The 16,623-nt window shown below is 41.8% G+C and overlaps 1 protein-coding gene across 2 annotated transcripts in view; it reads left to right on the forward strand.

Annotated features, from left to right (window-relative positions):
- The window catches only part of TIAM2 (TIAM Rac1 associated GEF 2), a 175,718-nt gene that overhangs the window by 10,935 nt on the left and 148,160 nt on the right, over positions 1–16,623 (forward strand). The window lies entirely within an intron of this gene.

Here is a 16,623-nt window from a genome sequence, read left to right on the forward strand (position 1 = left end):
CGGTGTAAGTCTCATCGTCCCCTCTTCCGCTCCTCCACCCAACCTGGTAAACAGGCGTGCTCTTCGGAGGGTTGAGGAAGTATTTCCAAAGAAATACTTAAATAAAAACACTGTTTTGTTTAAGAAGTCTAACGCAAATGTGTAAATTCCTAACTTTCAATAGAAAAGCTGCTGTAAAACTGTCTAATTCAAAGCTAAAGTCAAGTGTATTAGTTTAGTTAGACTCTCATTTCAACACCTTTCATCGACTTCAGGTGAAAAACTTTGTTTCCTTGTCAAAACATTGACACTTGAGTCAAAAACTGGCCTGAAATGTTTTTTGTTAGATTGATAATGCAGATAATGGGTGTGAGTGGCCCAGACAAATCTGTGAGGGTGATGGCAGCTCCTTCTGTGTGTTGCAGGGAAGGCAGCCGGGAATGAACTGCCCATGCTTTGAGCCAGCACAAAGCACTGAGCAGTGCCAGCATGTGCCAAGCCCAAGGTAATGGCACAAAGCTAAAGGTGATGTCCCTGCGGCTCAGCAGAGTTTATTAGTTTGGCCCAGAGCCATGCTAAGTGTTCAAAAGGCTTTTGGTTATCTCTGAGTGTGGGCAGGGATTGCTTGTATCTGTTCAGAACAGGTTTGAACCTGTTGGCATCATAACCTATAGAATATCCTGTGAATCTGCATCTTTGATGAAAGGAAACTGGCATCATTTGGTATCTCGCCTCTCTTTGAGTTTGTTAATTGATTTTTTTTTTTCTTTTTTTTTACCTTGCAAAGCTTGCCTCACTGTGTAGAAATATTAAAAGAGGAAGAAGCAGTTAGTTTCTGATTTGGTGGCCATCCAAGTCCAAAAGACCAAAAAGACATCTTTTCTGGACAATGTTTCACCTTCTTCATCAAACCTTGTTTTTTGAGCCCTCTACTTGTAGACTCAGCAATCTTCAGTACAAAGCTGCTAGGAAGCAGCGTTTCCAGACGGGAAGGTTAGGAGAGGTGGAGCTTTTGAACCCAGTGCAATCACTCCCTTCTGCATCTGCAACCAAGGGCTCCTTTGTCTCCCCTGCTGCCTTGGTCTGGCTTGAAGAGAGCTTTTGGAGAAAGATACAATGGTGTAAGTGTTTTTTCTGGTGTCTAGCCATTTTGTGCTTCAGGCCCTGTCTGTTTCAGCTGTGCTTGGATGGCATGCTGCAGGTCCCTCTGGGAACGGTTACCAGATGACCTGAAGAGGAAAACGTGCCAAGGAGACCTCCTTAGCTGTACAGTGGAAAGTTGCATTGAGGGAACGGTGGCTTAGAGCAAGTCACAGACAGAGGTGTCATCCTCATCAGGAGTACTAGTCAAGGGCATTTTGTTGAAGCTACGTATCAGATGATGCAGAACTCACATCTGCTCAGGATTTCCGTGGCCCTGTCAGCTAAACAGCTGTAGAGAAGACCCCTGACAGAGTGATGGCACTGAAGGCTTTCCCATGGGGCATCCTGCTTGTATGACTTGCAAGAAGCATACATCTTTACGGTGTCAGGAAGAGTTTTACTTGACTTAGAGCTACCTGAGTCCTCAGTTCAACAGTGTATCTCTGGTTAGGCCGCAGAAGGCATCGAGCTGTACGTGGAGAACAGGAGGGAAGATGTGCTCTTCCTCTGCTGAAGAGGTGTTGAGGGTGAATCCCCCTCTACTTCTGTTCATGGTTTGTGTACAACTTTTACAGATCACTTCTCTGCAGATTTCCCTATGGCACCCACCTCTGGGACTGCTCTCCATGGAGAAGTTGGTGTGCATGCAGGTGGCAGGCAAGTGTCGCCTGCACAGTAAACAGCAGGAAATGTTAGGATGAACCACTGCTGAATGAAACAAAGGTTTGTTTTAAAATGGGGGGGGAACGTCCTCGCCCAAACCTCACCTTACTTAAATTTGTCTTCCTAAGATTAAGAAAGGAGTGGTGATTAAATGTGGCTCCCATTGTCAGAGAGGAGGAGGAGGTGTGCAGAGAGCTTGTGTCAACAGTGCTAGTGATTGCCACAGGGTCTCAGGGGGCAGAAAGGATCTAGGGGAGAAAACTAAGTAATCTACAAGGGCTGGTGGTGCGTCCATGTGAAGAATGGGTCATCCTTGTGCTTGTTGCGTTGGGGTGGGGAGGTGCTATAGGGGTGGAGACGGTGGCTCCTGTGCCCCACTGCCTGGCCCCATCAGCCTTGGCCAGGCAATGCCACCTTCCTCCGGTCCTCCCCATCCAGGTGTGTGATTTGGGCTGCTCCCCTTACTGGAGAAGAGCAGCTTTGTCCATCAGGAGTTGCAGTGGTGGCTTCGTTTCTTCCCAGGCTTTGGAAGTGACTGTGTGCTGGGGCCAGGGAGCAGTCCAGGACTGCATCATGTGGAGGGTGTGCTGCCAAATCTGGAAAGTGCCCCTCGTGTAACCCTCACGCCCTTCCGTGCTGCTGGGGTGGCCACCAGCCCAGACCCCTGTCTACTCTCAAGTACCAAGTGCTCGCCTGGCCTGCTTCCTCCTCCTGCATCTTCCCTGCCTCCCACCCCCGGTGCGCTCGTCTGCGGCAGCGCCTGTCGGGTCTCGTACCCCTCACCCCCCAGCTGGCACAGGGGTAAATGGAGCTCAAAGTGCTTTCTGTTCAACTTCTCTATAAGCAAAATAGGTCAAAGTGTGTTCAAGATGCTGTTTCAGTATGTATCAGAATACCTTGCGGTATTTTGCTTTACTAAATATTTTAGGGCTTTTACACTTTGGCCTGTGTCAGGATAAAAATAAGTACAGGACTATCAGACTTTCCCCGCAGGACAAAAATTCCATTTTCCAACCACCTCTAATTATTTCCATTCTGCTGTCTGGAAAGGATCTGGAGACAATTTAGGAAGCCAATTTACAATTGACTTGGGAAAAAATTATTTACCCTCCTGAGCCTCCTTAGATGTGCAGCCAGTGGCATGTGATCAATAGAAAATCTCATGCTCAATGATTTTGATGCTCATGGAAGGACCTTGAGACCACAAATCTCAGCCTGGGACCTTCTTACCTGTACGTGCAATTTTTGTAGCTATGGTGGACCAAACTGCCTGCTTGTTGAAGAGCTTTGCATGGTGGGGGCAGTGCCGAAGGACCATTACAAATGTGAAACAGGCAGCTGTGCTCTGCAAAACGTCTTGTCGTGAGGCATGTGGTGTGCTGTTGCCCGCTTCCTTCCCCCAGGAGCTTGGGTAACTTTGCAGCTTCTGGACCCAGCAGTGGTATCTCCAGGCGGCAGTGGGGCATGCTCCCAGCTCCTGCAGTCCTGAGGGTGCTGGTGAGTAGCATCTGTAGCTCCAGCAGTGAAGGGAGGTACTGGGAAGGGTGCGTGTGCACCTTGGGCACCGAGCTGCTGCTGCTGCTCACAGAGCTTTCTGTCTGATCCCTGCTCTACGGATGGATCCAGATTTTTCTTTGGCTTTTCTTACATACCAGAGTGCATACATCATCTTGCATGCCGCTTTAATCCTATCAGGGCTGTGTTTAACTGGGGTTAGGATTTGTCACTAATGAGTGTGTTGAGGTTAGTAATTTTCAATTACACTTTTCTAACTCTCAATTAAAAAGGTGGTTGACTTTTTATATGGAGAATTTAAAAATTCTTATTTTTCATTTAGGCTGGCTGCAAATTGTAAAATCAGGACTCATGGGTGTACAGAATTAACATTCTTAAGAAATATTGTAAAAAGTGTTCTTCGTGGTTTACATTTAGAATTTTATTTTAAGATTTTATGTGCTTTATGCTATGCTGGCAAATTGAAAAAATATTGGATCCTTATATGGAGAACCAACAATTTCCCACAGCCCTGCTTTTACAGGGCTGAATGCATTTCATTTTGTGTGTGATTTTCCCCAGTTGCCAACTGACTACATCATACAGTTTTTTTGGCTTATTCTTTCTGTCTTATGACCATCAGCAGATATTTTGAGTTGCATATTATAAAGCCACAGATCCTTTTTGCTGCCTTGGATTTCGCCTGTACCACTGGTAATGGAAAAGATTTTATTAATTTTGCAGCATCAGTAAACGTTTCAGACAAGGCTTCTAGAGAGCCTTTGTGCGTGACTCCAGCGCTCGGCGCTGGTTGCCCTCCGCATTGGCAAAGGAAGAACGTGTCTAACAGTCTCCAGCGCGTTCTTCAAAAGTAGCGCGAGATCACTCTGGAGAGGGATGAGGAAAAAGATGGGTATTTGTAAACAGTTCAAGATGCTCTGCAAATCCTTCAGAATGATCTAAGAGTTGAAGAGATGGAGCTGAATTTGAGGCGTACTGCTGAAGTGGAGAATAACTGGAGGAAGGAGAAGATGGGACCAGGCACAGAGGGTGGCCATAGTGGTTGTAGAGACGTGGAATATTCTTGCATGGCAAACTAGTGTTTTATGGAAACATAGACTGACCGCCAGAAATTGAGTTACAGAAATCGGGGAGGGGATAACACTGCTGGTCTGTTGCAGTTGTTTTAGGGCTACATCTGGACTATTGCCTTCAGGACTGGGTACCGCAGCAGTAGGAAGGAATATAATATGTATAAACTATCATGCAGTGCACAGCAGTTTAAAAATTTATGGTGTTTAGGACACTGTGTGTATTTTGGAGAGAGTTTGTAAGAGAGTAACAAGTGATCGCATACTGAAGGCTGATCCGAGTGGAGTAAGCTAAGATGTGAACGTGGGATAGCTTAGCTTTAATGGTCATGGGGAGAGGGCTAACATACTGATCAGCGTGTAACCCTTGTGCAGAAGGGACTATTGCTTAAGGTGCCACGAGGGATCACGAATGGTAAAAATTGGAAGTAGTAAGCTTAGTAGCCAGTTTAATCTGAATAAAAGGAAGAGCATCTTCACAGTCAGATTTCATAAATAGCAGAGCATTTATTTGGGGAAAAGACGGGAGCCCTGTCCCTAGGGATGTTTAAATTTAGGCTACACAGGACATAGAATATGCATTGCTGGGAGGCAGCCCTTCACTGGCAGGGTGAGGATTGGCTGCAGTATTTGGCCGTCAGCGATGTTGTTACGATGAAATGTTTCCTGGAACGATACACAGGGGGGTTAGCACCATAAAACATTTGGGGTTTTGTTGGTATAATGCTTGGGGTGAAAATAGCTGTGATGAATTGTCACTGTCAAATCTCTGAGCCAATGTTTTTATTAGAAAACATGTCCTGCAAGATCTCCATATGCAGTTATCTGTGTGGAGAGGGTGTCACCCAAGGCCAGTACTGATAGATCATTCACTAAACCTTATATTGTTGTAAATGGCAGTGTGTATTGAGGGCTAAGAGCAAGTGTAAAGGGTGGCTTTTATTGCTGCTTTCAAATTTGCCGTTAGTGAATTACTTTTGTCCTCTTGCACTTTATGAAGGTTGAGTCCCAGTTGTGCGGGAGAGGAGGTGTTAATTGCCGTTCACTGAATTCAGACTGAGATAATTCTTAATCAGTGGCTACTTCTTGCTTGTCTAAAACTGGTGTTGAAATGAAGACATTCAGCCTGCCAGCTATGAGGAGTAACAAATAGGACTGAATCATCCCAAAAAGCGTCTGGGTTATTTAAAATACTTATCTTTTACTGCTTCTTTTTCCCCATCACAAGATCATCATAGAAGATTTTTCCAGTTTCTGAGGTGTGCTCAACCAATAAGCCCATGTGAACGTTTTCTTTCTTTTAAAACAATTTACTTTGGTTTGGAACCGTTCTTTATTTCCTCTGATCCACGTGCTGACATTGTTTTTATTTCTTGCAGTATTTCATGTTTCACTGGGGTTTCTATGTTATAGGGAAGACGGTCTCCCAAATAAAACATGTTTAGTAAATACTTCAAGGAGCTATGTGGAGCTAACTGGTTTTGGATCTCAGGATGGGAGCTTGACATTAACTTTTTGTTCACTTGTATTCTCTATATCCTCTTGAGATAGGAGGTTCTTATTGTGCAGTTATCTTCCTCAGCCAAAGACCTTTTTATGGGGAACTTTTATGTTTTGCTGGCGGCTTCTTCTGTTCATCTCTATGGATTTCTTTGTAGAATTGCTGTAGTTGAGGTTTGTTAGCAGAAGCTGGATTCTTAGTACATTGTTTACCATATTGCACTTAGTATTATGGTATGAAGTATTATTGGTAATTTATTCGTCAGTGTTTTGAGTAAAGTTTTTTTTCTATTCATTATTGGCATCTTATTATAAGTATATATATTACTATACTTACTATTGTATGTATTATTGATATACACACATTTATAATACTTATAGATATATAATATATATAAAATCTTGCAGAGAAAAGATAGGAATGATTAAATGGTGTCCTCAAAAGTTGGTGGGAAGTTTATGGGGGAGCCATGTCAGTAAAGGTACAGCAGAAGTTCTCTCTACTGTATCTTGCCCTGGTTCCTGCCATGCTTTTTGGACTGGTTTTGGAGTAGGAGCCGTAAGCTCCAAGTTCATGGTTTAGCCATGTGAGCTCTTTGCTGTCACATGGATAATAGACATTCCCTTTTGCATGCCCAGCATAAAAAGCAAGTCAACTGGAAGCATGTTTGTACTAAGCCACATCAGAGTTATTCTCTGAATCAAGGCTATATAATAGGTCCTTTAAGAGTAAATTTGTACAAAATGGTCAGAATTTTTTGTCAGTTCATATAATTTTACAGCTCTAGTTTCATCCCTAGTAAATTTACTGTTTTATTTCATCTGAATGAATTGGAATGTGGTTAATTTGTATGCATCTTCATATACCACTAAAAACTTCTGTATGGAATTTAGATTAGATAAGGTTCCAGGAAATGAGAACGAGCCTTAGATGTGAATGACTGTAAACATGCTTAAAGAGTCATTCTGTAAGAATTAAATAATGTTTAGAGTCAATTCTCCTGATTTTTTTTTTTTCCTAGAACACAGCAAACAGTGTAATTTGAGTCCTAAAATCCAGATGAATATCACTGCGATGCTTTGCTGCCTCGTAGTAATTCACGGACTATGCTACTTTACATAGCGAGGCAATAGGTGCTATGCAAAAAAAGTCAACAAAACAGCAACTCTGACAGCCAGAAACCTCTGGAGAAGTTTTTTAGTGGGTGAGGATTTTGTGTCCTAGCTGATTTGGAATAGGAAGTGATGCCTTCGACTCTGGGTCACTGCTCTGAAGGCAGGGCGCCAATTCCCTGGAGTTCTTGCTGTGGTAAAGCCTTTCAGGCGCTCATCCTTCAGCAAGTGAATGTTGACACTCTCTGCCTGTCCACATGGTAACACTGCCGTTCCTGATGCATCCTTTTATATTTTTAATTAGAATTATAATTTAATTATAATTATTAGCAGCTTTAGCTGAATGAAACTGTCGGTTGTTCCAGTGAGCACAGTATATACCCAGCATTAAGTATGCAACTATTTCCAGTGATTTAGGTGGTAGCAGACTTGTGCCTGGGATTATGTCCATGTTCACTAGCCTCTGTGGTTTAAAACTCACGTGACAGAAGAATATCAGCTTGTTATCCAGTTTGGCAGTCCCATTTGCTTTTATACTTATTTTGCAAAAAGAAACAGGTTTCACCTCGAGTGTTTTGTTGTTCTTGTGGTTGTTGATTGGTTTGTTTTTACTTTTGCAGGCAAGTAAGTATTATAATTAGAATAGACCCCTCCTTTGCTTTCTCTTTCCCATAAACGTATTAAACATTAATCTCCCGAAGCTGTTAATCTATTCCATCAAGCTTTTCTGATGCATCCTTTCTTTTCTTGATTGTGGATGTATTTTTTGATATTTGTTGTTAAAGCTGCATGCAGTTTTATTATTCTTTGAAACCACTGAGATAGTCGCCTTCTTTGTATTAAAGTCCATTTTGGAAATGGTTAGAATGGGGTCTGGTACAAACCTCCTCATTATTTTTTCAGGTTTTTAACAGGTTTATATTTTACTATAGATTTACCTTTTTCTGAAATGCAAAACCATAGAGGGGGCAGATTTCTGAATTATGAAACATGCTCTTAACGCTTCATAAAGGGCAATAAAGACAGGTTGTGAAGTGTGTGCGGCATGATCATGTCAACGTGGCTGGGCTTTTTTGTTGTTTCGGGGGTTTTGGTGGGTTCCTTAGCGCTTCCTCAAGTGGAATTCTGCAAGTTACATCTCAGAAATTAGTCTAAACTTGTCAGGTAACAAAGTAATCCCTTCAAAAGTAACTTGCCAATCAAGGTATACTAGATAGAGTATTTTAATAATTAGAATCGATTAAATGTTAAAATCGTCCTAGGAATAAAGGGTAGGGATAGGATACAAAAAATTCAAGATGTTTCTGGAAAGTAAGCAGTGAAGTAGCCCAGCAGCAGCCGTGGTACTGGATGGGTCACAGATTGTGGCAGTTCATTCAAGCTCGGCAGCCCAGACAGTGCTGTCATTTTACAGATGTGCAAGCTGAGACGCAGAAAGTTAAATACAAGCTAGTCATGGCCCTGTCAGCAATCATAAATGATTTAATACTACCATGATTAGCCAAATGCAGGATAATTAGCTGGTAAATGCACATTGATTATTTTCTTCATTTTCAACCCCCTCAGTTCTAGAGTTTGTATGCGTCAGGGCACTGTCACAGGGAGAAGCTGAAGACCTGCCTGGTGCTTGAAGCTGGTCCTTTGGATAAGACAAAAAATGTTTTAAAGGAAAAGTGGAAGAGTTTTGACAAGGTGTTTGTTGTTGTTTAATAGATGGAGGGAAACCTCTCAGAAGAAGTCACTGTAGCTGGTCATCCCCAATTGCTGAGTTTCTTAATAGCTGTGACATTGCAGCATGTTGTGCTCTGTCTGCAGACCAGTAACCTGAACTTCAAGGGGCTTACAATGAGCAAAGCTGTGAAAGACTGGTATAACTCATATGCCAATCACACTTTTCATCCCTGTGGTTTGAGACATTTAATGTGTTCCGTTTCTCTTTTCCTGGCCAGGTTAATTTTTTGGCTGTTAAGTATTTGGTGCAATAGAAGCCTACGTTTACGCTTAGCAATGAAGCAGTCTGTGATGTCTTCTCAGCACATTATGTTAGATTTTCTTGCCTTGGGAGTATTGCAAGCTGGCTGAATGTGGATAAACTAGGAAGGCTGGCAATCTGAAGCCATCATCTGATCTTTCTTTGATGTAAAGAAATTTCTGTAGGTAAAATAATCAAATCAAAATTTTCCACATCTTCTTACAAAGGTTCAAGAAAATTATTAACTTTTTTTCCTACTGTGTGTGTGTCCCCCCCCCCCCCCCCCCCCTTTTATATGTATATGTGTAGTGTGTGTGGAAACTTCCCCTCTGTGCTTCTCATACAAGTCATTGACTTGTAGAGTACAACTTCTGCAGAGTAGTTCATGGACTTCAAGATTTTTTTTTTTTTTTAAATAATTATATTAATCCTTTTGGCTTTTTCTCCCCATTGCCAATGAGATTTTAGGAAATCTTTTGTCCTCTGATGGGATTATCAGCTTTGGGTGGTTTCCAAAAGACCCCTGGGGACTTTTTCTGACTCTCCTCTCTTTTATGCCCTATTGGCCATTGATACTTCATTCCTTAAAAAAAAGAAAAAAAAACAACAAACAAAAAAAGAAAACAGTAGTCGTGGATTGTTGTGCCAGCTGGTTCATTAGGTGATTTGTCAGACCGTTAAGATAACTCATAATGGTGTTGACACGATTGTGTAAAAAACAGTGAAATGGGGGCCGGGATGGGACTGGGGCTTGGGTCTAACTTCAAAACAAAGTGGATTTCATTACCAGGTCCGATACCTCTTTTGCAGATGCTGTAACTTGCTCTGTGGGGAAGGGATAACATATAGTAGTTTTTCTCTGCTGTTACAGCCTGGTGTAGAGTGCATTAAAATCAATAGAAGTCTTTCCATCAATCTTAGTGAGCGATGCCTGCAATCTTCTTGTAATGCACAACTAGGTAAATGCTGCTTATATTTCTGTTGCTATTACGTAGAGATTATTGAACAACCAGAGCTAAGATAAAAATGCTGAACAGTAGTAGCAGCAGTCCTGTGCCGCTACTCCAGCGCTTCTACCACGGAGCAGCCCGGGGGACGTGCAGAAGGAGTGACCGCTGGTTGTGTTGGGCTGCCGGGCTTCACCCAGCCCTCAGCCCCCTCCTCGCCCTCCTCCTGGCTGCTCTCCTGGCGTGCTGGATGTGCTGCCAGCAGCGGGTTTCTTAGTCAGGGGCTGGAATGTGTGGGATGACTGGGGAACGGTAAAGTATAAAGGGAATTTAGGAATTGAACGGGGCCAGGACCTCTCAGATTTACATTAATTTATGCGCTACTGCAATATACATACCAAGCGTAAATGCACTCTGTGTTTAAAAGGGATTAAATGGTTAAGTTCAAAATTCCTTGTATGCTGAGCATGGTCTAGATGGTTTATAGCTGTAAGCATGCAAAAGGTTTACTTACAAAATTGATTTATATGTTCATTTATGTTCTTGAATATTGAGAACAGGCAAGGAATTAGCAGTGTTGCATGAGCTGCACTAGCACATTTTTCACCTTATATGGAGAATTGCCTGCCACTTATCAAGCAGGGTCAGATTTGCTGTTGTTGTCACATTCCTTCAAGTTGGAAGAAATCACGTTTCTCTGACTAAAGAGTCAACTTGTAAACTTATGGTTTTGTAGTTTGAATACTGTTTTTTCATCCAGGAATTGTTGGGATGGGCAGCACTTCTTCAGAAAAATAGCAGCGTGCAAATTTTCACTGCTGTGTTGTGGAGTTCATTCCTCGGCTCGGGTGGAGAAACTTAGATGCTTGCAAGGGAAAATATGTTTCTGTTTGGAGTCGTCTGGAGTTCCTCCTGGCTGGCTCTTCTGGTCCTGAAGAACGCCACAGGAAGGAAGGTCCTTGGGAATGAAGGGAGAGACCTGCAAATCGTGTACCTGTGGTATTTAAGGGGCGACACCTCGCTGCTTTGTGTTGTCTTTATTCCTGCTAGGGTGGCTGGTGTTTGAAGCAGCCTTTTCTTGGACTTGTTTAGACAGTGACTGTCAGCCGTTGGCTGTGAAGTCATCGACCTGCTGTGGAAATAGCTACGTCACAAATTCGTCATCTGAGTGTGGGGTTAAATAAGTGGAAAATATGGAAGTGGAGACAAATCGCTTGTTCAGTCACTGATATGTCAGAGAAGCTGGACAAAAGACTGAAAAAATACTTGGAAGATTACAAAGATGACAATTATAAAATTTCCTTTTGTGATAGTGTAAAAGTAGAGCATAGAAGTGCCAATGGAGGCTACATTCACTGAAATACTTGAATTTGGAAGGTGGGAGATCACTATCAGCTCTGACTTAGTTAAGTCTTTCAAATTAAAAAAAGAAATGCTCTCTGTATGAAATATTTCTGGGATTGTGGCATTCAGTAGGGCAGTCAGTCTCGCCTACTGCCGCTTCTTATTTTTTGGGTACGTAGACCATTATAAATTTTTAGAGCGTGTGCTCCACCACTCTTGTGCCTTGAGTTTGCATTGATTGTAAAGATTTTTCTATGGTATGACTTGGGAAATAAAATACTTTAACATGGTAGTGATTAGGTGCAATGATTAGAAAACCTGGCCTGAAATTGCTGTTGCTGATTTTGCTTTCATGCAGACCCAGAAGAGTTAACTGGAAAATGATACTCAGGTTTTTCTTGCTCCGTAAAGGCAATGTTGGCTGTATTTTTTTGAATAATAAGACATAAGGAAGAATTCATGAGTCTAGGAACATTTGAAGCCAACAGAAACAAAAGGGTAGTTTATATGGCTAAATACTTTGAAAAACCAACATTTGAAACATTTAGCCAAGTGGTTGAGTCGAAGTATCCATGCAATTTTGAGGGGGTAGGACAAAAGATACGGATTTTTATTTTCTGTTTGCTTGTTGGCGGTTTTCCCATTCTTCCCCTTTTATGGATCACCAGAAAAAAAACAGTTTTCTTATCGTGTATGGATATAAAAGATCTTAAACTACATATATTTATTTTTAGGACTCCACCCTTGGGCTTTGGATTTTGTGAACAGCTATTTCAGTAAATTTACATCTATATGGGGAAACTGGCAAATTGAATACTGTGCAAATCCACGTTTTAAAAAAAGCAAGTGCTATTATAGAAGGTAAATGATATCATAAGAAAGCCAAGTAAAAAAGATTGCATTTTTGTTTGCTACTAAGGGAATGATCAATGTTTCCTGCTGGCTTTTGCACCCTGCAATTGGAGATCCTGGCACGCAAATGGTTTAAATAATGCTAGGTTTTGTGACTGGTTGGTGCTGTATAATACTGGGACTGGGGTGACTTAAATATACAGAATGTGGGCCAATCCCGAGGTCTTTCTCAGGCAGAACACCCACTGAAATCACATTTAAGTGTCATCAGTGAAAGCTTTGCCAAAGAAATCACTATGGATTTGACCCCAAAGTTATTACTACTAAATTTCATATGTAAGCCTTTCATTATTGTGTTTTTTAAGAATGGAGTACTCGAATGAATCCTGGAATTCATTATAACTTTAAGTTTTTACTAGGGTATCGGCCTCTTAAACTACATTTCCCCTGGAAAAAAATTTTCTTCCTCTTTTTTTTTTTTTTTCTTTTTTGTTGTTGCTCAAAAAGAGGTAGGAAAGATACTCTGTGGCTCAGATTTGTTTTGCCTCAGGCAAGCAATCTACTGAGGTGCCTAAATTAGGAGCTTGGTCTTCCAGCCTCTCTGTGCACAGTGAAGAGGGTCATACCCAGAGGGGATTTTGCTCAATGCCGCCTTCTGGCTGTGACTCCCCCTCTCACCCCCCCTGTTAGCCCCAGGGGTGCTGTAGGGTGCCCTGGTGTAGGAACCGAGAGGGATGTAGTTGGTAGGTGAAGGACCTGCTGTGATTTGTGATATAAGCCGTATGTGATCTGTTTCGAAATTCCTTTTTAGGAGTTAGGGGGTTGATTTTTTTTCTTTCTTGTCTCCATGGATGATGAGGATTGGTGATAGAGCGGTGCCCTTTAGTATAGAAAATCCTGTGTTGCGGCAGGTCTCTTGCAAGGTCTCTAGTCTCTCTTGCTCTCTCGTACGCTTTGTGTCTCTGGCTTTGGTCCCTTCCCACAGGCTGCAGGTTTTGTGTCGGATCTCATGAAGTGTTTTGTGAATCGTGATGTGGACGGACGGATTATATGATCTGCAGACCCTTCAGACAAGATGTCTGCAGTGCTTGGCTGCTTGTGGCAGGCCTGGCTGAACCAGGTGGTCCCTTCCTGGCCTCAGATCCCAAGAGAGGGACCTTCAGTACAGAAATCTGGATGTTTCACATTTTATACTGCTAAAACGACAGTAATACTGCCTTCCCCTGTTTAAAATACCGAAGCAACAACAACAGAAGGGGTGGACCATTAGTGTTGTAAAACTGTTTTAATATGCCCTTACGTTTCCAACTGCATTATACAGTATTATGTATAAAATATGGTAGATAGAGGTGGTAGGAGCACCTTTAAGCAAGCCTCCCATATTCTAACCTCATATATTTACCTGTGTTTAGCTCTTGCCAGCCTTCAGTCATTCATACAAAAAACTTCCACAGTGTTTCTTCTGCTTCAGGCTGAAACCTCTTGGAAAGGTTTTCAATGGAAGAACTGCAACTGTTTTTAAAAGAATGCATTACAGAAAATTAGAGAGGTTTGTCAACTTTATTTAGCCAGCCGTTCCTTCAAAGAGTTGTTATACCTTCAGGGAGTAAAAGGGGGAGTCGGGGTGCTTTTTGCAGCCCCATGGAAATTAACCCAGATTTACCACCCTACCAGAGTTGGTGAAAATTGTTATCTGCACGTGCTCGCAAGAGCAGGTTAGAGGCTTGCTGATAAAATCTTCAAATACTCCCACTTTATAAAACGTGCTTCAACCCCACCAGCCTCCATCTGTGCCTGGGGTGATGAATACGATGGGTGGTACGGAGCACCCAGCTGGGTAGCTCCATGGTTCCCGCTGCCTCTGCTTTGTTGGAGGAAAAGGTATCTGGGCATTTAATAGTCTTCCAAATTCAGTAAAGCTTTATGCCAAGGCATACTTGAGACAATAATTGAAAAGCAGTTGAAATCACTACTGTTTTACTAGTCATCATTCGTGCAGTTAATTGCTGATGAAGCTGGGAGTAGAATTTATACTCTGGTCCATATACCACTCTCAGGAGTGCCTAGGATGAGAGGTGTGATGCCTGAAGTTTGGGAACAAGGTCTGAAAAATAACTTTGTCTTCTACCTTTCTTTTTCCCAGATTGCAGGGAGGCTCTAGTACTGCCAGGTTTTAGGATTTACCGATAATTCTTTGTTATTTTAAAGTCACAACTGGTGGAGTCATGACTTCCATAGAGGGGATGGATCTATCTGTTTTATTTAAAAATAGCTAAGCATGAAAATACTACTGGGATGTTTTATGAAGGTTGAAAATACTACTGGGATGTTTTATGAAGGTTGAAATAAAACAACAAAACCAAGAATCTAATGCATGTTATCTTTTTAAGCTGTTGAAGAAATCAGGATAACACAGGTTGATGACTTGAGGCTGATGGCCAGACTAAGGTTAGGTCTGAGTCATTCTGCAGGGTGAGAAAGAAGTTGCTGATGATATGTCAGCATTGCTCCAGTCAGGGTCTAACAGCTTCGTGTCGTTTGGGTTCCCTCCTCCCATGTTCCTCTTGTTCTTTCACATTTATAATAGCATTGATAAATCTTGCTTCTCCCTATCTTAAGCCCTTTTAAAATATTCAGCTTGCTCAGAAGGCACAAAATACTCCTCCTAGTGAGAAGTGTTTTAGATCTTTGCTTTCTCAGTCATGATCCCTGGAAGGCACCAGGAGCTTTTCTGGGAGGAAGAGTTTATCTTTGGGCAGGTGAGGTGCAAAGGGAGAGGGAAGCACTTGCCAGCCTCTAGTGTTGGCCAAGTTAGTGGGCTAAGAAACAGCTCAGGATTGCAACAAATAGGTAATTGCTTGCTGAGTATAAATGACTAGGTTGTTTTTACAATCTTTCTGCTAATCTGTCGTGCTAACCATGATGAAGAATGATGTTTTGTCACCCTTCAGATTTGCATTCACATTTCATGCCCAACGGTGTATGTTGCCATGGACGTCCTAGCAACCTGCAGCAGTCATGATATGCCATTTAGCATTTCCAGCCTGTTCAGGCTATTAGGATATTCTGTAAGGATTGTTCCTTAGCACTGAGACTGCCCATCTCAAAGCATGCTCCCACCAACAAAAATGCCACTAATTAAAACTTGTGTGAGTGGAAGTGTTATCATCAACATTATGCTCTTAGTTTGGAAAAAAACATAAGAGTTGTAAAGCGAACTAAAACAATTAAGCTGTTCAAGACCCTGTGTTATAAAACCTTAGATAAGACTTAATCGGTGTGGCAAATTATAGGTTTGTCTGCCTGGCAGCTGGAGTTAATGGTGGGTGACTTCCCAGGGATTTTGGGTGCTGAGGTAAGATGGAAGAACTCCAGTGTTTCCCTTCAATGTTTATCTTGATGTGCTGAATTTTTCACAAACGTATTTAAGCAAAAAGGCAGAATTTTGGCCTATATTTCAGGTTAATATTTTGAAGTCAGTTTTTCCCACCATTTCTCTTGCTTTTAATCAATTATGAAAGTCCTGATGAAAACAGAATTAAAATATCAGGCTATTTTCTTGTGCATGACATAAGGTACTAAAAAATTATACAAGATTAATGTGCTAGAAAAGGGAAGATGAAGTACTTGGAAAAATATAAGATAATGTAGTATTTCCAAAGCATTTCTTACAGCATGGTATCTGTAAAATGTAGATATTTAAGTGTTAAATTTGGTATCTACCACCAAATGTGAGCAATGCCCCGTTGATAATGTTGCTAGCTTTATGGAAATCTGAGGCTCGCCTTTCTACGTGCAACTTTTTTTTGTCTTTCTTTGTTAGCTAAATGGAGAATTCCACAGAAATAATGTCTAACTTTTTTTCTGCAAAAGGTTTTCATTTCTTTTGAAATTTTGCTTAGGAAATGAAGACTACTTCTTTTTTGTTTTTCGGTCCTGAACAGTAGCGCCATTTGTGGGTCTTTACTGGGGTATTCAGCCTGAGCTGTGACAGAGAATAACGCCGCTTTTGCTTTAAGCCCACAGCGTTGCTTTATATAGATATGGCCTGGTTTATACTGTTGCTTTAAATACACAATAAGAGAGTTCATCTCCATTTCAGAAAAGGTTTATGACTGATCTCTGCCTGGCTAGGAATGTTTATTTTCTGAAGTTGCTTCACTGCAAAAATGTTTTGAAATTGATAGTCCCAAGCTGGTGATGGGGCCTCGCTTGCACTCTCTGCAGATCTAATCCCTTCACCACTAGAAAGCTGTGGGTTTGTGGTGGACCTCATGTAGATCAGGCTCAATTCTGGTATTTCTGTGTCCGTTCGCCATCGGTCACCCTCTTTTTAAGTCTGCATTGTTGAACTGATCTATGGGTGTTGGCAAGACCATTAGAAGCCTCAGTAAGGATTAGTTATTGGTCCCAGTCCTTTGCAATAACATAGGCTTATTTTCTTTTCTCCATAACTTGTTGATGATGAAATAACCTTGAAATAAACAATTTTAGGAAAAACCTTTCCACCAGCAGGCATAATGGC

The sequence above is a fragment of the Nipponia nippon genome, unplaced genomic scaffold (assembly GCF_047370975.1).
Source record: "Nipponia nippon isolate SJK-2023a ecotype South Korea unplaced genomic scaffold, ASM4737097v1 scaffold_4, whole genome shotgun sequence".
Classification (NCBI taxonomy): Eukaryota; Metazoa; Chordata; class Aves; order Pelecaniformes; family Threskiornithidae; genus Nipponia; species Nipponia nippon.